This window comes from Schistocerca americana, chromosome 4 (genome assembly GCF_021461395.2).
Source record: "Schistocerca americana isolate TAMUIC-IGC-003095 chromosome 4, iqSchAmer2.1, whole genome shotgun sequence".
NCBI lineage: Eukaryota > Metazoa > Arthropoda > Insecta > Orthoptera > Acrididae > Schistocerca > Schistocerca americana.
This window is the reverse complement of record NC_060122.1, coordinates 797,728,343-797,751,126: the sequence shown is the minus strand read 5'-3', so window position 1 is coordinate 797,751,126 and position 22,784 is coordinate 797,728,343. Positions and strand designations below refer to the sequence as shown.

Here is a 22,784-nt window from a genome sequence, read left to right as displayed (position 1 = left end):
CACTCAGCTACTGGGGGCAGACGGTGTGATGAATGACAGCTAGCTCTAACTGCAGAAAATTTTAAGTTAATAGAGATACTAGGAAAATACAATCCTGTAATGTATGAATACAGTATTGGCAGTGTCTTGCTTGACACAGTCATGTCAATTAAATGTTGTTGTTGTTGTTGCTGTCTTCGGTCCTGAGACTGGTTTGAAAGCACCTCTCCATGCTACTCTATCCTGTGCAAGCTGCTGCTTCTCCCAGTACCTACTGCAACCTACATCCTTCTGAATCTGCTTAGTGTAGTCATCTCTTGGTCTCCCTCAATTAAATATCTAGGTGTAATGTTGTAAAGCAGAATGAAATGGAACAAGCATATAAGAATTATAGTGAGGAAGGCAAATGGTCAAATTCAGTTTATAGGAAGAGTTTTACAAAAGTGTTGTTTATCTGTGACGGAGGCCCCAATAAAACACCAGCGCAACCCATTGTTGAATACGCTCGAGTGTTTCGGATTGCACGATGTCGGATTGAAGGAAAATGTCAAAGCAATTCAGAGGCAGGCTGCTAGATTTGTTACCTACAGGTTCGATCAGCACTCAAATATTATGGAGATGCTTCGGGAATTCAAATGGGAATTTCTGGAGGGAAGGTGATGTTCTTTACAATGAATGCTATTGAGAAAATGTAGAGAACTGGCATTTGAATCTGAGGTTTTGGGTAAGGGTCATGAATGTGAGAAAAGAAATTAAGGCTTGTACAGATGTGCACGCACACACACATTAATTTTTCCCTCCCCATCTGTGAGTGGAACAGGAAGGGACTTGATTAGTGGTGGTACAACATACCATCCCCCACAGTACAGTGGCTTTCAGAGTACGTGTTTATATGTAGAAATGGAGCTCTGGCTCATATAGGGCAGGGACAGTGCTGGCTATGTCCTGTTCATTACTAAAATATACCATATTTACCCTGAATAAAGACCCCCCCACCTTTTTTTTTAAATACTCCTTGAGGGAATTTTATTTTTAACATATTGTGACTAATCAAAATTATGAACTGTTTAACTGATGTAAAGAACTCTGCTTAAGAAAAGTTAATGTTATAGGTTTCCTGAACTTATGCCAGTTATTGATGTAACCAATGAGGGATAACTGAAGAGGCAATGTATTTCTGGTGCTGAATTCCAAACCATTCTGTTCTTTACTTAAGTGTTTCCTAATATGTAAAATGTAAAGAATTACTAGGTCATGATCAAGTTATGACCTAATAGCACACTTTATATTGCTGTGAGTGAAACAAGCACCAATTAAATTTCTAAGCTTGCTGTCACAAATATCTGGCTGTTTCTTCTGAATATGTTGCAAGTTCCACAGATCCAGCTATGGTGGGACCTGACAAGACAGCTTTTTTCCACACGCATAGCTGATTTCACATCTCTCCCTGCATGAGAATGTGACAATATTCCTTTGTTTCTTCCTTCCAAGCACACTGCCTAACCCATTGGCTGCATACAACCAGCAGCTGACCCCCTCCCCTAGTTGTTTCCACCATACTTCCCAATGACATTGACAGCATCACTGCACAAAACATGTAAGTACGCCACTGGCTCCTATCTATACATTTCTCGTCTCCTGCAGAAATGTATACTACTGTTAAGTATTTACCTAATTTTAAGGTAAATTCAATTCAGACTACACATGGATTAATGCGAACTGCATTTTAAACGTGGTAGATGGTCATAAAATGCCAAGATTCACAGCACACATCCCTACAATTGGCAGTGCAAGTTTGCTGCCCATTCCCCACTTTATTCCCCACATCTGTAGTTCTCAGGCAAGCTGTTGTCGTTTCCCCTTCAAACCTTCACGATACTTCAAAATACAGTGTGCTCCCAATTCTTCGTGTGCACATTATTTATGCATAACAAAAAAAGGGGCACACGTAATACACACATAGAAACTGGCAGCACAAGTTGCCAGCTGCTAAGAGCAGCAGCGGACGCTAATCCAGACCCGCAGCAGAAGACGACTGCGCCAAGCCATGTCCGAGCGCATGCAGACATTGGTTTCCAATGCTGTTGCTGCTACCCGTCTAGTGGACATCATCCTGAATACGTGTTTGAAAATATCTTAATTATTCATGTTTTTGACAATTCATGCATCTTCTCCCCACATTACACCAAATAATCGGAAGTATGCTGTAAATGGTGCTGCGCTTGAGCACAACTAACTGCTCCAGCAGTTTTCTTCACTGCTCAAGAAATCACAAGTTCTGCTCGAGCTTTTGATTGCCCCATCATCTAGTGACTTCTGTTGGTTCTTCTTCTATGACCTGTAAGAGGTTTTAATGTACTATTGAGTTTAATGATGGAAATAACTGCAAAACACTAAATGCAATGTTTTGTCAGGCACTGTTTCTATGTAACAATAATTGTGATTGCGATTCAGTCGTATTATTAAGTTTTCGCTCGTCCTGCAATCTAGTGACATCTGCTGGTAAAGTCTTCATGAAGGGTCTAGCTGCTCGCAACAGGAATTACAGTCAGTGTAACAGGATTTATTTCTTTTGTTGGTGTTTTAATACTTATTAACTTATTTTCTTGTTTCAGCTAAATATTACCCTCTTGTTTTCAAGCTGTTAATGTTTTATCCATTTTTCCAAAATGTGGACACGGATCGAAATGTTCATTTGCAACCCATTTGGTAAATCATTAAAACAAGTACAAGGCATATAACGTTGCTTCCACCGTTTTTTCCCCAACATTTGAAGCTTTAATGAAAAATTGGTTACACATGTATCATTCAAAGTATTTTCCGTTGCTCGCCACTACTTTCTCCAATCTTTCAGGCAGTGTATGAATACTGCATCGGAAACATTGTTCATCTTATGAAACAATCCATGAATAAATCCAATTTGTGACTTCTTCGTGAGATTGGAAGTGTTGGTCAGCCAGGTCATGTGCCATTGATCTAAACAGGTTATAGTCAGAGGGAGCAATGTCTAGAGAATACGGCGTTTGGGGTAGGACTTTCCACTTTAATGTTTCCAAGTATGTGTTCACCTCTTTTGCAATGCGGGGTCGAGCGTTGTTGTGCTGCAAAATCACTTTATCATGCCTCTCGCTGTATTGTGGCTGTTTGTCTTTCAATGCTCAGCTCAAGTGCGTTAAGTGCATTCAATAACGAACACCTGTGATTGTTTCACTTGGTTTTAACACCTCATAGTACATGACACCGAGCTGCTCCCACCAAATGCAGAGCATGATCTTGGAGCTATGAATATTCTATTTGGCTGTCGACGTGGAAGCATGGGCAGAATATCCCCACAACTTTTTGCGTTTAGGGTTATCGTAATGAACCCATTTTTCGTCCCCAGTCACAATGTGATGCAGAAATCCCTTCCGTTTTCGCCTCTGAAGCAACTGTTCACAAACGCCATTCAATGTCTCTTGGTTTCAGCTCACACAGGACCCAAGTTCCTTCTTTTTGAATCATGCCCATAGCTTTGAGACATTTTGAAATGGCTTGCTGTGTCACTCCCACTAATTGTGCCATTTCTTCTCAAGTTCGACGTGAGTCTTCGCTCAGCAATGTCTCCAATTCTGCATCTTCAAAAACATTCTCTCTTCCACCACTATGCAGGTCTACGACATTAAGATCACCATTCTTGAAGCATTGAAACCACTCACAACACATTCTTTCACTAACAGCATCCTTACCATACGTACCTGAGAGCATTCGATGAGACTCAGTTGCTGTTCTCTTCATACTGAAACAAAACAACACCTACCACAAATGACGAGAATTAGGCTCATAAATTGAAATTTTCAACCAAGAATAACTTTATGAAGCAGACACAAATCGACTAATGTTTGAATGAGGTTATGTTGACCGAGGTCCAAGCTAACTGCTTTATGTCTGCAATCTGTTTCTTTCAACCGCTACTTACCATTGTTGCCACCACCGGCAAATGACGGAAGCAAAGTTGTAGACCTTGTAATATTTTTCGAAGGAGAACATTTTCCCCTATGACTGTCAGCTTCACTAAAAATCAGCACAACCGTTAATCTATCCATACAGGTGGGTACTGTGTGAGAACTCTTACTGGAAATTTGTACAAATATAACAAGAACAGTGGTAGTATTAATGCTAATTTCTTCTGCATTTCATGAAATTTTTAATTTTTAAGCTGTTATAGCTGCTTGTTGTGGCTAATTCGTAGCTTCTCGAATGTCCCTTTCACTCATGCCATGTGATTCAAATGTCATTCAATTATTGAAGCATACTCAATATTGTATCAAGTGCTATGGCATATTGGAAAACATCGAGCCCATTTAAATGTGAGTACTGTTTGTCCAGGCTTAAAAATATATTTGCACTTCATCTGTATTAATCTACTACACAGCACAACAATATTGACCTCAGTAGCAATAATTTAATTCATGGATGTAAGATGACCATCTCTTTAGATGATAAATTTGGAAAGAACCTAATCTTTTCATCGATTAAATATATGGCACCTGTTGACTCTGGAAAAAAATCTTGGGAAAACTTAGTCTGAATAGGACAAGACGGATTTCAATCTAGTATCTTTCCTGGTTTGAAGAGAGGTGTCAAAATTGCCTCTCTCCACGAGTTGGGGAAGTTATCTGTCTGCCATATGACATTAAAGCAGTGGAGCAGGATTTCCTTTGATGCCATTGGCAAATGTCTAAGCATGCAGTACTGGATTTGGCTGTGACCAGGTGTAGTCTCAAAGTCTCAGACAGAACAGTCTCCAGCTCTCCACATGGAGAAAGGTTAGTAGTTGTACGTCTCAGAACTCTTGGATCTAAAGTTAATTTTCTCCTCTCTACAGTCACATAGTAGTGATGAAACACCGGATCCTGGCTGATATTGGCAGTAGTTCTAGCAAAATGCTCAGCCAGCATCTGAGCAATGTCTCCAGGTGGTGTTTGGAGACACTCCTGTTTCAGAACTGTGGCTATTGGTAAATAACTGTGTTCACTGGAAATCCTCCGGATGGCTTCCCATACTTTTGTAAAAGAAGTGGAATGGTGGATGGTGTTCAGGAACACTTGCCATGACCTTTTCTTACTCTCCCTAATGACACACTGAGCCTTGGCACATGTAACTCAAAAGACACCGAGGTTGTCTGCTGTTGGTCGGCATTTAAAATGTTGAAGAGCCGCGTACCTGTCCTGGATTGCTGAACGGCACTCATCTGTCCACCAAGGTACATGTCACCACCTTAGATAACCAGAAGACTTGGGGACGGATAAGTCAGTGGCATGATGGACCACTCATGTGATGTGGTCCACTGTGATCCTCTGACGTGCGTGAATTTCAACTGCAGCTGACTGCAGATTAGTGGCCAGGGGGAGAGCAGAGGACTGGTGTGCATGATTTACGAACACAGGAACACCTCCCTTGACCCTTTCCCCAGTCAGGTCATCCTAGCAATAGATAGTACAGCCCTGTAGGACAGGGGCAGCAAATGCTTTAAAATGCGTTTCCTGCAGACAGATATACACTGGGCGTTTCTGCGCTAGGAGCTTCAGTTCCTCCACATGGATACTGAACCCATTAATGTTCCACTGGAGGATGGGAGCTTTTCGTCACAGGAGTAGCACTTCCACATTTTCTTTCCGCATGGGAGGGGAGCCTACCGTATGAGGTGACTGAGCTTTGGGGCTAAATGATTGCCTCAGTCTGACATCAAGTTCCATTTGCTCTGATGAAGAATCAAGAGATACATCAGAGAGGACATGTTCGACATCACTGGACAGTGTATTTTCTGTCTCTGTTATAGGCTGATGCTTTGGCTTCCATTTTTTTTGTCCTGAGTGGGCTTTGGGGCCACAACTGTGGCTGCAACACTTGCTGGTGGACCAGGCTGAACCTTCGGAGAGGCAGGGAGCTCCACAACTGTGACAACCACAGACTTGTCTGCAGTCTTGTGTGGCGGTATGGGCTTCGAAATAATTGACGCAGAACAAGTGCACTGGCAGATGCAGGTACTAGTGCTGACACTGGTAACCTCCGTTTGTGCAGCAGCATCCGTTTTGGGACTGACTGATTAATAACAGACGCCATGGAGACAGCTTACATTGGGGGGCTGCATGACCTTACAGATCTTTGTGGCCTTCCCATATGAGATATGTTTAATAGTTTTCATTTCCTATCTCTCCCTTTCTTCAAGAAAGACACTGAAGTCCCTACTCCAGACAGCATGATCCTCAGAACAGTTGACACACTTCACAGATGAACAGCAAACTCCAGCAGGGGCGGCTTTCCCCACATCTACCACATGTGGCTTCTCCTTTACATCTGACAGTAGTGTGCCCAAAGTGGTGGCACTTAAAACACTGCATCAGGTTAGGGAAATAAGGCCATATACTAAGGCAAAGGAAGCCAACCTTAATGTGCTCTGGAAGTTTTGTGCTGCTGAATGTCAATATAAACGAGTCTGACTTCACTAGAGTGCCACCCACTCTTTTCATAATGTTCTGCAGATCAACAATGCCTTCCGGGACCATTCAGCTTTCAGTTCTTCTCAGGGAATGTCAACCAGATCTCTGCAAGTCACCTTTCCTGCAGTTCATGGTGTTGTGCAGTTCAGTATCAATTGTGTACTCCTTGAGGGATTGAGCTTTTTGGAGGTTCGTCACTTGTTGGTAACTGGACTGCTACAGGTTCCCCAGAAGTTGCCCACTAATGACTGTTCCACCTCAATGGCCATTAATCTCATCAGCACACAGCACACCTTGAGATCGAGGTTTCTCTTTATAGAGGTTTTTACCATCCTCGCGATCTGGGCGGTCAAGCCAAGATCCCTATTCCCTGCGACACACAACATTCCACTACTGCACCATACAGTGGTCACTGAAGCATGCCCAGAGCTTAAGGTGACAAGACTGGTGGCACTTACAAGTCCCCAGCTCAGGAATCCATGGTCACCAAGCCCATCCATACTCAGCAGACAAATGCTGAGCCCTGAGGAGAACAACCCCAGGAAAGGTTACAATTCTGTGTTATCTACTTAACTGCAAATTGTGATGGAGGTCATAAAGAGTACTTATCTTTCATGTGACTTATTGCTTTTGTGATCCTTACTAGTCGCTGGCTTTTGAAACTTTAGGAACTGAGAGCGTCTTACCCCAGCACTAGCGATCAAACACTGCCTTAGTGTGGGGAGAGGAGTCCCTGTTGAGCTTCTGCACAGAGCAGTCACATGCTACTGCACTGCAGATAAGTAATGTGCAGAACATGATAGAAAGTGAAATAAATAGTTAAAAATATTAAGTCAGGTTGGGAAAAAAAACATTTTCATGGGAAGGTGCACAGGATTAATTAAAAGATTTACGGTTCATGCAGTGTCGTGTTTGAGACTCGGCAATTGTCATGAAGAAACATACTGTTAGTAGAACACCAGTGAAAAGGCTTCCAAGATCAGTTATCTGATTCATTAATGTGGAAAAAAGCAAACAATTGTTAAAGAAGACTGGATGAGCATAGGAATTATTAGGGAAATGTGTTCATATTAAAGGAACAATGCAACTAAGTAATTTGACTTTTACTGTTATTATTTTACACTGACATTCCTTCTTTAATTCAGTAACTTTAATATTAAAATCTTAAATAGACATGTATTCATATTGGGCACATGATCAGGTTATATTTGTAATGATCTCTCAGCAAAGCCACAAAACTCTAATCCGATAGCTGCAAAATACTGATTATCAAAATTAAAAAGACAAGGACAGTCTTATTACAAGATTCTGTACTGCTTGAAAGTTGCACAACTGAAAATAGCATGAACAATTAAACAACTGAAAATCCAAGACAGAATCGCAACAATAATATGAAAAGGTTACATTGTTACTAACTATATTGAGCTGCAGACAGGCACAATGAAACCACTGATATACAATTAAGTTTCCCACCTAAATGCCTTCTTCGTAAGTAGAAAATATGTCGTGGGTGATGGGGGTAGGAAAGTGGCAGGGAGTGGGAGGGGTAGGGACAGTAGGTAGGGGTTGGGGAAGGTTTAGTGCTGCTTGTGGGAATATGCAGGGACATGGTAAGGATGGGGTAGGGGTGCTAGGTGCAATCGGGTTATTTGGGGAGGAGGAGGAGTGGAAAGGGAGAGGAGTAGAGAAGGGGAAAAAGACTAGTGGGTGTGCTGGTAGGATAGAAGGCTGTGTAGTGCTGTAGTGGCAGTAGGGAAGAGGATCAGTAAGTAAGCACAGAGAATAGTGAAGTTGAGTCCAGGGAGTTACAGGAAGGTAGGACGTACCGCAGCGAAATTCCCACCTGCACAATTCAGGTTGCTGGTGTTGCCAGAAAGGATCTAAATGGTGCAGGCAGTGAAGCACTCATTGAAGTGAAGCACAGTATGTTGGGCAGCGTGTTCAGCAACTGGGTGGTCCAGCTGTCTCTTGTCCCCAGTCCATCGATGGCCATTCACGCAGGTAAACAGCTTGCTAGTTGCAAGTTGTCATTCCCACATAGAAAGCAACAGACCTAGATGCAAGACCTGTCCCATATATCTCCCCACAACTACAAACTCCATTCCAATCACTGGCGTCTCCTCTCCCATCAAAGACAGGGTTTGCGTGAAAGCAGCTATGAGGTCTACAAACTACGCTGTAATCACTGTGCTGCTTTCTATGTGGGAATGACAATTAGCAAGCTGTCTGTCTGCATGAATGGCCACCGACAAACTGTGGCCAAGAGACCACTGGACCACCCAGTTGGTGAACTTTTATCACTTTTTCAGTGTCTATGCCATCTGGCTTTTTCCTTCCAACACCAGCTTTCCTCAGTATAGGTGGGAACTTTCCCTGCAGTATGTTGCCCACACCCCTCTGGATTCAAACTTTTCTAGTCTCTATCCTCCACCTACCTATCCCCTTCCCTGCTCCCACCCCAGCACCACACAGCCCTCTATTCCAGCATCACACCCACAGTCTTTGTTCTCCTTTCCTTCTCTCTTCTCCACTCCCCCCCCCCCCTCCCCCCCCCTCCTAAACACCCAAAACCTTCTCACTGCACTGTCTGTGACTCATTATCTCCTCTAGAAGCCAAGTAGCAATCTGTTATCCTTTTCACAATATTACCAAAAGGAAGAATTGGAAAGGTAACCTGTAAGATACATGAACCTCTTTCAGGTTTACTTAATGAATCAATTGTTACAACCAAGGGAATTCTCCTTTCGAGATGGTAATACAGTCACCGAGATGGTAAGACAGTCACTCTCACAGCAGCATGATCCAAGACGAGTTTTAAGATGATGAACTAGCACATCAATCTTTATTATTGAGCTCTACATCAGCAGATTTCGATAGTAATGTGTGATTTTGGTTTGTATTGAGCAGACGCTTCAAGTTACTTTTCTGTAGTCACCCAAAAAAAAAAAAAAAAAAAAGGATGGTTTAATGGGGGAGTGAAAGAAAATCCTTCACACCTTTGTTTAGGATTAATACAAATTAATCCTCTAAAAGAAGGAAAAGGTGGTCTTACAAAATATTAAATGAGTTTTCCTATTTTAAGGAACTGCTGTAGTTGTGGACAAGGAACACAATGCTAATTCTGCATTAGAATGTCTGTAAAACATAGTTTACTGAAAATGAGTGTGGAGGGGGAAAATGTGGCAGGGACTGACAAAAACAGGGAAGACAGCCTTTAAAAAAAACTGGGGCTCACTTTTGTTTATTCTGGTTCTCAAGCAACAGTAACCTCAATCTTTGAAGGTGTGAAATGTAGTTAATTGATAATAAAACAGCATAATATGAACTCTGGATGAGAATTACGTTCACAACATGTTAGAAACAATTTATTTGCATAGGATGTAATGGAGCAGCATACGGCATATTACATATACTTTAGAGAATACTTACAATATAAGTACTCTTGAAGTGAGAATATTTATAAAATGGATTGCAAAAATCTATTCACCAAGAGGATGTAAATGTGAACAAAGCTGTAAAATTGCTAGCTTGCACAACCAGGACAATCTTCTAGCAGAAGAAACTAAAGGGCTGAAGGGAAAGTGACCGAACCTTACACTCATTGGAAAAATTATCCAATATTTACTAGACAGGATGAAAGGCAAAAGCTGGGTTGTTGGTAACATAAGTTATTTGAAAACTCAGAAGGTAGAGAGAGGGAACAGTCAAGTCAGATGACTGGAAAACCAGCCAAGACATAGGGAGACTGAATGCAAATACAAATTGATGAGAGGAAATTTTATGGGAGGACAAGAAACTAAAGGAAATAATAAAATGAAGAACAATAGAAAAAAATACTTCAGAATGAATTTTCACTTTGCAACAGAGTAGCAAGTGTGCATTGATTTGAAACTTTCAAGCAGATTAAAACTGTAAGTCAGACTGGGACTTGAAGGTTTCTGGAAAGACCAGTTTGGTGGTAAGAATCAAGCATGTCCCATTTGGCAAACCAGAAATAATATTCTGGAGTAAAAATTCAAGTGGCACTTTTGCAAAACAGGCACCAAAATCATGACTAATGGATGATGCTCAGCAACAACGCACTGTGGGTTGCACATGTACACTCTCTGCTTGTCGCCATTTATTCTACTGCCAACTAGGTAGTTATCACACCGATATAAAAATCAGATAGTGGTTGCACATAGCTTATTACTTGAAAACAGTTGCTTCTCATGTGGCACAGCCTCTGATGGCATAGGACTTGGCAATAATGAGGTCAGAGGTGGTGATGGTGGTGCCGGTTGTGGGGTAAATCTCACTGTTGGCATGACTACATGGATAAGAGCCAATGAGCAAAGCAATGGGTTCAGATGTGTAAGATCTTCAATTGATTGACTGATTAATTGAGAGAGTATGGGACCAAACAGCGAGGTCATCGGTCCCGCGATTCCCAAGTGGGTTACATAAGAAAGAGGGTCTGCTAAAAGTGGATGGATTCAGTCAGAGGAGTCAAATTATAAAAGAATGAACATTAAACACACACAGTAAAAGCATAAAAGATGAGACCAAATCTAGAAACAGGAAAAAAAGGGGAGGCAGTCATGGGGTCATAGACCGTGAAGACTGCAGAAGGAGTCCTAAACACAACCAACCCGCTCCTGCTCCAAGACTGAAGGAGAACCTTATATCTGAAAATAAAAACCACTTTCCCGGAGGAAACTAAGGACCAGGTCAACCATTCGTGGATCGTCTGCTAATATTAAATTTAAGGAAGCAGGAAGACTATACTTAGCACGAAGGGTGGAAAGAAGGGGACCTGCCACCAATATGAGATATTGTCAGTCTGGCACCACAACCACATTGCGGGGGTGGGTCATTACGTAGGAGGAAACAATGGGTGAGCCGGGTATAGCCAATGCGTAAATGGCATAAAACAGTGGACTCCTTCCAAGAGGGGCGGAAATAAATGCACCAAACTGCAGTAGACTCCTTGATTGTGCAGAGTTTATTACTATGAGCAGTAGCGCTCCAGATGGGCGTTCTAGACTGTTGGGCAGAGAGAGATTTGATGTAGATCTGCATACCCACAGCTGGAATCACGAAGGGAAAAGGGGGTAAGTATCTGCTTCTCTAGCCAAACTGTCAGCCAATTCATTCCTTGGGATTCCCACAAGACTTGGGATCCAGAGAAAGATGAGTGAACAGGCGGTATGCTCAAGGGCAGAGAGAAGGTCATGGATGGCAGAGACCAAGGAGTGACGAGAGTAGCATTGATCGATAGCCAGTAGGCTGCTCATGGAGTCTGAACAAATTAAAACTCTATGGAGGGAGGCCAGAGAAACAAAAAGAGGGCCCTGTGAATGGCTAGAAGCTCTGCTCTAAATACGCTACATGATCCTGGCAACAAATGGTGCTCGAAGCCAGTAGGAGACGTGAAAGCATATCCCACCTTATCAGTAGTCTTAGAACCATCAGTGTAAAAGATGGTGGCACCCTGGAACTCTACAAGGATGGCACATACAAGACGCCGGTAAACCATAGGAGCAACAGAGACCTTAGGACCCTGGAAGAGATTGGTCCTAATCCGTGGTCTAGGCACTGTCCAAGGGGAGGGGGGGGGGGTTGTGTATGGGAGGAAAGACAAGGGGTGCAGTCCAGTGAGTGCAGATGGAGTCCCTTCAGAGGGTAGTGAGATGCATGCCAACCAGCAATACCACCTGTGGGCAGTTGTTTGGAGGGAGACATCCCTCATTGGTGAAGAGCATAGGGTACACAGGACGGTCAGGGAATTGGCGAATGGTGACTGCATAAGAAACAAGGAGTTGGCTCTGTTGGATGTGTAGAAGGGGACTCCCTCTTCTGTGAGGAGAATATCAACAGGTCTACTGTGAAAGGCACCAATAGCCATACACACCGCACATTGATGGACAGGATCATGGAGTTTCTAAGTGGAAAGAGCTGCTGAGCCATAAAACTGACTACCATAATCGAGTCTGGACAAGACCAGAGCACAGTAAAGATGGAGAAGAGTGGAACGGTCTGCACCACAAAATGTGTGGGCCACGAGGCAGAGAGCATTAAGCTTCCGCATGCATGTAGTCTTTAGGTGGCGAATGTGGACCAGCCATGTCAGCTTGTTATAAAAAATAAGGCCCAAGAAACGGGACCGTGCTACAACATTGAAGAGCTGGTTGCCTAAACAAAGTTCTGGATAAGAGAGAACTGTGGGTCGATGACAAAAATGCATAACCCACATTTTGGAGGAGGAAAACTGGAAGCCATGGGCGGTGGCCCATGCAGAGGCCAGTCAGATGGTGCCTTGGAGCTGGCGCTCAGTAGACGCCACCGAGTGGGAGCTGCACCAGATGCAAAGATTGTCAACGTACAATGCCGGGGTAACCAGAGGCCCAACAGAGGTCACAAGCCCATTTATGGCTATGAGGAAGTGTGTGACACTTAAAACAGAACCTTGTGGGATACCGTTCTCCTGAATCTGAGGGGTACTGAGTGAAGTGCCAACTTGAACCCACAAGAGCGGTAAGATGAAAACTCGTGGATAAAAATTAGAAGGGGACCACGGAAGCCCCCGTCATGGAGGGTAACCAAAATGTGATGGCGCCTAACCATGTTGTACGCCTTATGTAGGTCAAAGAAAACTGCGACAAGGTGCTGGCAGTGAGTAAAAGCCTGTTGGATGGCTGATTCCAATTGGAGTTAATGGTCAGCTGGAGATCGCCCTGCCCAGAAGCCACACTGATACGGTGACAAAAGGCTCCATGATTCGATTACCCAACAGTTTGGATTTGACCATCCTTTCGAGGAGTTTACAAAGAACATTCGTAACGCTAATGGGGCGGTAGCTGTCTAGAGACATTGGGTTTTTCCCAAGTTTAAGGACAGGGATAATTATACTGTCTTGCCACTGTGATGGAAAAGCAGCCATGAGCCAGATGTGATTGAAGACCCTGAGGAGCTGTTGCCTCTGGGGAACGTCCAAGTGTTGAATCATCTGATTGTGAATGGAATCTGGCCCTGTGGCTGTGTCTCATGAAGAACTAAGAGCCTGCACCAATTCCCATTCAGCGAAAGGTGCATTATAAGACTCAATGTGGTGCGGGATGAAACGGAGGGGGGTCTGATCAACTCTGCTTTTCAGCTGGAGAAAGGTAGGAGGGTAGGAAGCAGACGATGATGCCATCACAAAGTGTGTCGCAAGGTGTTCTGCGAGGACCAATGGATCAGTGCACAGGGACCAGCGCACAAAACTCCTAGGAGGTTCAAGCTCTGGACAGCTGACTGTTGCTGGCAGCCCAGAACGCTACGGAGCTTTGACCAAACCTGTGATAAAGAGGCATATGTCCCAGGGAGGAGACATAGCGCTCCCAGCATTCCTTTTTACTCTGCTTAGTAAGGCAAAACCTCCCCCCCCATGAACCAAGGACCTTGCCGTTGGTGGGGAGGCTTGCGTGCCTCAGCGATACAGATAGCCGTACCGTAGGTACAACCACAACGGAGGGTTATCTGTTGAGAGGCCAGACAAACGTGTTGTTCCTGAAGAGGGGCAGCAGCCTTTTCAGTAGCTGCAAGGGCAACAGTCTGGATGATTGACTGATCTGGCCTTGTAACAATAACCAAAACGGCCTTGCTGTGCTGGTACTGTGAACGGCTGAAAGCAAGGGGAAACTACGGCCGTAATTTTTCCCGAGGGCATGCAGCTTTACTGTATGATTAAATGATGATGGGCGTCCTCTTGGGTAAAATATTCGGGAGGTAAAATAGTCCCCCATTCGGATCTCCGGGCAGGGACTACTCAAAAGGATGTCGTCATCAGGAGAAAGAAAACTGGCGTTCTACGGATCGGAGCGTGGAATGTCAGATCCCTTAATCGGGCAGGTAGGTTAGAAAATTTAAAAAGGGAAATGGATAGGTTAAAGTTAGATATAGTCGGAATTAGTGAAGTTCGGTGGCAGGAGGAACAAGACTTCTGGTCAGGTGACTACAGGGTTATAAACACAAAGTCAAATAGGGGTAATGCAGGAGTAGGTTTAATAATGAATAGGAAAATAGGAATGCGGGTAAGCTACTACAAACAGCATAGTGAACGCATTATTGTGGCCAAGATAGATACGAAGCCCACACCTACTACAGTAGTACAAGTTTATATGCCAACTAGCTCTGCAGATGACGAAGAAATTGAAGAAATGTATGATGAGATAAAAGAAATTATTCAGATAGTGAAGGGAGACGAAAATTTAATAGTCATGGGTGACTGGAATTCGAGTGTAGGAAAAGGGAGAGAAGGAAACGTAGTAGGTGAATATGGATTGGGGCTAAGAAATGAAAGAGGAAGCCGCCTGATAGAATTTTGCACAGAGAATAACTTAATCATAGCTAACACTTGGTTTAAGAATCATGATAAAAGGTTGTATACATGGAAGAACCCTGGAGATACTGACAGGTTTCAGATAGATTATATAATGGTAAGACAGAGATTTAGGAACCAGGTTTTAAATTGTAAGACATTTCCAGGGGCAGATGTGGACTCTGACCACAATCTATTGGTTATGACCTGTAGATTGAAACTGAAGAAACTGCAAAAAGGTGGGAATTTAAGGAGATGGGACCTGGATAAACTGAAAGAACCAGAGGTTGTACAGAGTTTCAGGGAGAGCATAAGGGAACAATTGAAAGGAATGGGGGAAAGAAATACAGTAGAAGAAGAATGGGTAGCTCTGAGGGATGAAGTAGTGAAGGCAGCAGACGATCAAGTAGGTAAAAAGAAGAGGGTTAGTAGAAATCCTTGGGTAACATAAGAAATATTGAATTTAATTGATGAAAGGAGAAAATATAAAAATGCAGTAAATGAAGCAGGCAAAAAGGAATACAAACGTCTCAAAAATGAGATGGACAGGAAGTGCAAAATGGCTAAGCAGGGATGGCTAGAGGACAAATGTAAGGATGTAGAGGCTTATCTCACTAGGGGTAAGATAGATACTGCCTACAGGAAAATTAAAGAGACCTTTGGAGATAAGAGAACCACATGTATGAACATCAAGAGCTCAGATGGAAACCCAGTTCTAAGCAAAGAAGGGAAAGCAGAAAGGTGGAAGGAGTATATAGAGGGTCTATACAAGGGCGATGCACTTGAGGACAATATTATGGAAATGGAAGAGGATGTAGATGAAGATGAAATGGGAGATACGATACTGCGTGAAGAGTTTGACAGAGCACTGAAGGACCTAAGTCGAAACAAGGCCCCCGGAGTAGACAACACTCCATTGGAACTACTGACGGCCTTGGGAGAGCCAGTCCTGACAAAACTCTACCATCTGGTGAGCAAGATGTATGAAACAGGTGAAATACCCTCAGACTTCAAGAAGAATATAATAATTCCAATCCCAAAGAAAGCAGGTGTTGACAGATGTGAAAATTACCAATCAGTTTAATAAGCCACAGCTGCAAAGTACTAACACGAATTCTTTACAGACGAATGGAAAAACTTGTAGAAGCCGACCTCGGGGAATATCAGTTTGGATTCTGTAGAAATACTGGAACACGTGAGGCAATACTGACCTTACGACTTATCTTAGAAGAATGATTAAGGAAAGGCAAACCTACGTTTTTAGCATTTGTAGACTTAGAGAAAGCTTTTGACAATGTTGACTGGAATACTCTCTTTCAAATTCTAAAGGTGGCAGGGGTAAAATACAGGGAGCGAAAGGCTATTTACAACTTGTACAGAAACCAGATGGCAGTTATAAGAGTTGAGGGACATGAAAGGGAAGCAGTGGTTGGGAAGGGAGTAAGACAGGGTTGTAGCCTCTCCCCGATGTTATTCAATCTCTATATTGAGCAAGCAGTAAAGGAAACGAAAGAAAAATTTGGAGTAGGTATTAAAATCCATGGAGAAGAAATAAAAACTTTGAGGTTCGCCGATGACATTGTAATTCTGTCAGAGACAGCAAAGGACTTGGAAGAGCAGTTGAACGGAATGGATGGTGTCTTGAAGGGAGGATATAAGATGAACATCAACAAAAGCAAAACGAGGATAATGGAATGTAGTCAAGTTAAGTCGGGTGATGCTGAGGGTATTAGATTAGGAAATGAGACACTTAAAGTAGTAAAGGAGTTTTGCTATTTGGGGAGCAAAATAACTGATGATGGACGAAGTAGAGAGGATATAAAATGTAGACTGGCAATGGCAAGGAAAGCGTTTCTGAAGAAGAGAAATTTGTTAACATCGAGTATAGATTTAAGTGTCAGGAAGTCGTTTCTGAAAGTATTTGTATGGAGTGTAGCCACGTATGGAAGTGAAACAGGGACGATAAATAGTTTGGACAAGAAGAGAATAGAAGCTTTCGAAATGTGGTGCTACAGAAGAATGCTGAAGATTAGATGGGTAGATCACATAACTAATGAGGAGGTATTGAATAGGACTGGGGAGAAGAGAAGTTTGTGGCAAAACTTGACCAGAAGAAGGGATCGGTTGGTAGGACATGTTCTGAGGCATCAAGGGATCACCAATTTAGTATTGGAGGGCAGCGTGGAGGGTAAAAATCATAGGGGGAGACCAAGAGATGAATACACTAAGCAGATTCAGAAGGATGTAGGTTGCAGTAGGTACTGGGAGATGAAAAAGCTTGCACAGGATAGAGTAGCATGGAGAGCTGCATCAAACCAGTCTCAGGACTGAAGACCACAACAACATAGTAAGGCAACAAGCCTTCGCTTGGAGACACTTAAAAGTGAGGAGGTTGGTCTGGGAGAGGTATTGCTGAAATTGCTGCAGTGCCCAGCGGCAGTGCTGCACAGCAACTGCGATGTCCTTGGTCCACAACTGTACCGGTCGGTGACAAGGGGGGCCTGTGGATAGGGGGACAGCAGTGCCAGCAGCATGAAGAAGAGCAGCAGAGATACCTTGTATGACTACATCAATGGAATTCGAGAGGGAGGTGTCAAAGTGGACAGCAGACATGTATAAAGGTCAATTAGCCCTGCAGAATGTCCAATGTGGGGGCCTGTTTGCCTGGCAGCAGCAGGGGAATAACAGGGTCACTGAAAAGTGATCACTGTCACAAAGGTCATCATGGGATGACCAATGGAGGGAAGCCGCGAGGGCAGGGGAGGAGATCATGAGATCAGTAGCAGAGAAGGTGCCATGAGCAGCACTGAAGTGGGTAGGAGAACCATTGTTGAGGAGACATAAATTGAAGTCTGTGATAAGTTGGTCAATTAGGATACCCCGACCCATTGAAGTGACACACCCCCACAGTGGATGGTGAGCACTGAAATCGTCAAGGAGGAGAAACGGGGGAAGGAGTTGCTGGATTAAGGTAGATAGTGCAACATAAGCAAGTGGCCAATCTGGAGGCAGGTAGACATTGCCACTCTGACATCACTTCCAAGGTGGTACACAGGGGGATCCAGTCACTAAGGATATCGGAGCAAATCAAAGTGCAGACCCCACCAGATGCTATCCCAAGGCCAGCAGGGTTCCGACAGAATGCCCGATAACCACGGTAAGTTGGGGAGTGGTCATCACAGAAATGCATTTCTTGGTGAACAAGACAGAACGCAGAATAAGAGGAGACAAGACGTTGCATTTCCAGTAGGTGATGACAGTACACCTTGCAGTTCCACTGGATGACCATGTGGCGTGGTCCAAAGTAGACATGAAGGAGCTGAGCAGAAAGTCAGGTCACTTTGTCAGTAGTTGTCACCGACAAGGATGGGGTGACAAACATAAATAAGATTAAGATGTCAGGCTCAGGTTGTGAGAGGGGAGTTGGCACATCTGGGGGCACCGGGGGGGGGGGGGGGGGGGGGCGCTTGTCATGGGATTTATGTTTCTTCTTCTTCTTCTTCTTCTTCTTCTTCTTCTCCTCCTTCTCCTCTTTCTGAGGTGGAGGAAGGCAGGACACAGGGGGAGTACAGGAATCTGCAAGATCAGGTACCGAAAGAGTGTGGGCGACCTTGGGATGCGCAGATGGTGCTCCTCCTCCTCTCACCACCACGGTGAGAGTCTTCTGGCCCGAGAGATGCCGGGGAGAGGGTCCCTGGGAGGGAGCCCGATCACTGGCAGATGCCGAAGAAGGCAGGCACTTCTTCAGCCGGGGAGGGGGAGCGACTCCCTGAGTCGAGGTTATGGGAACTGCAGGGGTGGTGGAGGGGAGATTGGGGCGGGACAGAGCTGGGGTAAGGACGAGGTAGGAGGAGGAGGAGGGGGAGAACGAGGGGGAGGATGGGGGGGAGGATGGGGGGAGGGGGGAGGAGGGGGAGGATGGGGGGGAGGGGGAGGAGGAGGGGGGAGGAGGAGGGGGGAGGAGGAGGGGGGAGGAGGAGGGGGGGAGGGGGAGGAGGGGGAGGGGGAGGAGGGGGAGGGGGAGGAGGGGGAGGAAGGGGAGGGGGAGGAAGGGGAGGGGGAGGAAGGGGAGGGGGAGGAAGGGGAGGGGGAGGAAGGGGAGGGGGAGGAAGGGGAGGGGGAGGAAGGGGAGGGGGAGGAAGGGGAGGGGGAGGAAGGGGAGGGGGAGGAAGGGGAGGGGGAGGCGGAGGAGGGGGAGGCGGAGGAGGGGGAGGGGGAGAAGGGGGAGGAGGGGCAGGAGGAGGGTAGGGGGAGAGGGAGGGAAGGGGGAGGGGAGGAGGAGGGGGGAGGGGGAGAGGAGGAGGAGGAGGAAGAGGGGGGGGAGGAGGAGGGGGGAGGAGGAGGGGAGGAGGGGGAGGGGGAGGGGGAGGAGGAGGGGAGGAGGAGGAGGGGGGGAGGAGGAGGGGGGGAGGAGGAGGGGGGGAGGAGGAGGAAAGGAAGTAACAGAGGCAAAAGCTGAAGACAGTGACACCAGATGGAATGTCTCATACTTTTGGCGTGTCTCAGCATAAGACAGGCGATTCAGGGACTTGTATTCTTGTATCATCTTTTCTCTCTTGTAAGCCGAGCAATCCGGCAAGCGAAGGGAGTGGTGTTCAGCACAGTTGACACCCACAGGCAGCGGAACACAAGGCCAGTCACCACACAAAAGGTCCACCGTACAGTGGGAAGACATATGCCCAAAACGCAAGCACCGAAAGCACCGCATAGGTGGAGGGATGTACGGCTTCATGTCACATCTGTAGCACATAACCTTGACCTTCTCTGGGAGAGTATCCCCTCGAAAGCCAGAATGAAGTTGCCATTATCGGTGCGGTTGTCTTTGCGACCCTTCTGCACCCGTCGAACAAAATGGACACCATGCCGCTCCAGATTAGCCCAGAGTTTCCCATCAGATTGCAGGATGAGGTCCCTATGAAAAATGACACCCTGGACCATATTCAGAGATTGGTGAGAAGTGATAGACACTGGGACATTGCCAAGATGAGCACAGGCATGAAGAGCTGTGGATTGGGTGGTTGAAGAAGCTTTGATCAACAGGGAACCTGATGGCATCTCCACTTCACCAAACTTGCCCTCGATATTTTCCACGAAAAACAATGGCTTTGTGGTGGTGAAAGTGTCCCCATTCATCCTAATATGGACGAGGTAACGGGCAAGGGTTTCAGCCCAAGATGGTGAGCCTGGTCCTCCTCCCACGTTGTAGCCAGGGAATGGAAGGCTGCCAGGCCATACAAGGCAGCATTTAAGGATCCTCCACCATTCAAAGAGACACCCGTGTGAGAATGGCCAGACTTTTGCAGCTTGATATGCTGCATGTGCCAAGCATCCGCCCTGATACCACCCACTCCAACCAGGGGCTCTCCCCATGGGCGCCACCCAGCCACAGCAAGAGCCGTCTGGCATGGCAGACATTGCCAGGAGTTCCGATGCTCCAAGAAGACAAGCAACCACTCCTTGGCATACATGGGTAGGGAACAGCTCAGGTATCAGTAGTGTGATCCCTGTGTTGTCAGGGGGCTCAGCCATATGGATACATAACAGTCCTACCACACGGACTTGCTACACATGCTGGTGACCTAGCAGGGTGAAGGGGGCTACACTAAGGAACAGAGAAGGGAAGGGCGGGGTAGAGGAATCCACATGGTAGATGCTAGGGAGGGAGTTCTTCCCCATATGGCTCACACTAAAAACAGGAAATTTTGAAGTGGAGGTGAAACCTCAAGTGGGGACAAATGCCAAAACGGTGAAAAAACAGGCAAAAGGAACTAAATTGCAACCAATACAGGAAACCAGGGGAATAGCCAGATTGACATAAATCAGAACACCGAGAGGGGAAAGAGGTGGGAATAGGGAAAGGGGGGGGGGGGGATAGGCAGGGAGAAGGAAATGCAGCTATGGAATGAAGAATGAGCTGCAATAGCTCGGGGCCCCATGTGCGCCACACATGAACTCACGAAAGAACCGTGAGCCTCCGGGGGATTGTGGAAGATGAAATTTATTTCACGTGGTGAGAAGAATGAAGAATATTTGGTATGTCTGAGTTCATTTCAGATACGATTTAAGAAAGTCACATATTTGCAGGAAGAGTTGATTAATGCGTTCCAGATGGGAACAGTATAAGGAGGGAGGGAGGGAGGGAGGGGGGGGGGGAGAGAGAGAGAGAGAGAGAGAGAGAGAGAGAGAGAGAGAGAGAGAGAGAGAGAGGGGTGTAGTCCTTTTCATAGAAAACAGTAAAACAGTGATTCCAGAGCTAGCTTGGTGGCCCAGGAAATCAATCTGTGTAACTAGGCATTGGGATAATTATAAGCAGTATACGCAGAAATCAGATCGGCAGTGTACTTATGTAAGAGTTTGCAGACACATTTGTCATGAATGTTGAGCTGTAGGGAGAGCACATTTCATATGGAAAGAACAGCAAATGTCAAAATATCAATACTGCTGTTTACTGACTGACTTGACAAGTACTTGGGTATGAAGCTGGCCTTCAGCAAGATTGATGTCAGCACCCAGGATATTAGAACAAGATTTAGTAATACACTGTACAAGAATATTTGGTATTTAGTGCCACTTTATACTTTGTTTCATCAATAAAAACACACTTAAGTGCTTGCATTTATTTATAAAAAAATGTGAAATAGTTGTATTCACTTCCATAAGTTCCAGTAAATGGTGATTTGTTTCAAAACACCTTACATAAGTGAAAACAATTATTTCACATTATATCTACATAAATGCAAGCACTTTATTGTGATTTATTGATGAAACAACTTATAAAATGGCACTAAATATTCAAATATTCTTGTGCAGTGTAGTGTAGGAGCAGACAACACGCTGTTGATCAAAACCTTTATGTAACTGAAAATATTAGACATTCCTAAAGATGACCATGGTAGCCCAAAACCGTTTATGACACTAAAATAAAATATTTAAAAAGTATTTTTCGTCATCGCATCATTCACCAATTTCAGTATAATTTCAGATTAAACCCAGCTAACCAGTTTTAATAGTAGTGGTATGATTTCCTTAAATTCTGGTATACAGCTAGCTGAATTACCTAATATTCTTTTTACAGGTATCTATGAAACAAGACACCTAAGAATGCATCAATTGGGGGCTCATGATACTGCGCTACAAACTCCCCCATATCCTACATTTTACGTAATGCATACCTAACTCCCACCTACAGCAATCCCACCACTAGAATGCTGTATTGGGAATGATCGATGTTACTTTTTCATCAGTTGATTCAGGTGACTTCGGTATTTGCAGTTCTTGGTACAATTATAATCACATGGCTTTTACTCAGTAGCCTTACACAGAGTATATGCTCAATCATAATCACTTTTATGCAATGCCACAGGAACAATGCTTTCAAATTCTACAGGTAAACAACATAACTTACAAATCACATCAAATTTATTTTATGTTTATAATATTTGCATTACATTACTTATCTACAGCTCTCATTTTTCCTTGAGATTCCTATCTGATCTTCTGCGCACCCTAAAAGTCTTCATCTTTTACTGATTTCTCCGTTCCTTATTCACTACATTCCTCCTCTCATTTATTTGTTTCTCTGTGACTAAATGTTCTCCCAATTTATTTTTGCTTGATTTGCATTTACGCAAGTACACATTTAGCAGATTATTATGCTTGGTGAAGTTTTTACTTTTCAGTATTGCTTTCAGTTTCTGAGTGCAAGCCTATCCCCTTCTTACCGTAATAAAAGTATTGGGTTTTGACCAACATACAAGAATTTCTGCGAAGAAGAAAACAAGTCTCATGGCAGGCTATCTCCATGATTCCAATGTTGCAATAAAATTTCAACACAACATTTAAATGCAAAATATTTTCATTCATACTTACTACACCATTTGTGTGAAAAAATGTCAACTAAATAAAAATCTCACGGGCAGGAAAACTGCAGCCAGCCACACTATTAAATGCATACATTATTCCACCACAACTAGTTTTGGGCCTGA

General features: G+C 44.5%; 1 protein-coding gene across 1 annotated transcript in view; it reads right to left on the bottom strand.

The window, feature by feature from the left end:
- The window catches only part of LOC124613059 (serine/threonine-protein phosphatase 5), a 103,614-nt gene that overhangs the window by 5,684 nt on the left and 75,146 nt on the right, over window positions 1-22,784 (bottom strand). The gene's annotated exons all lie outside the window — the stretch shown is intronic.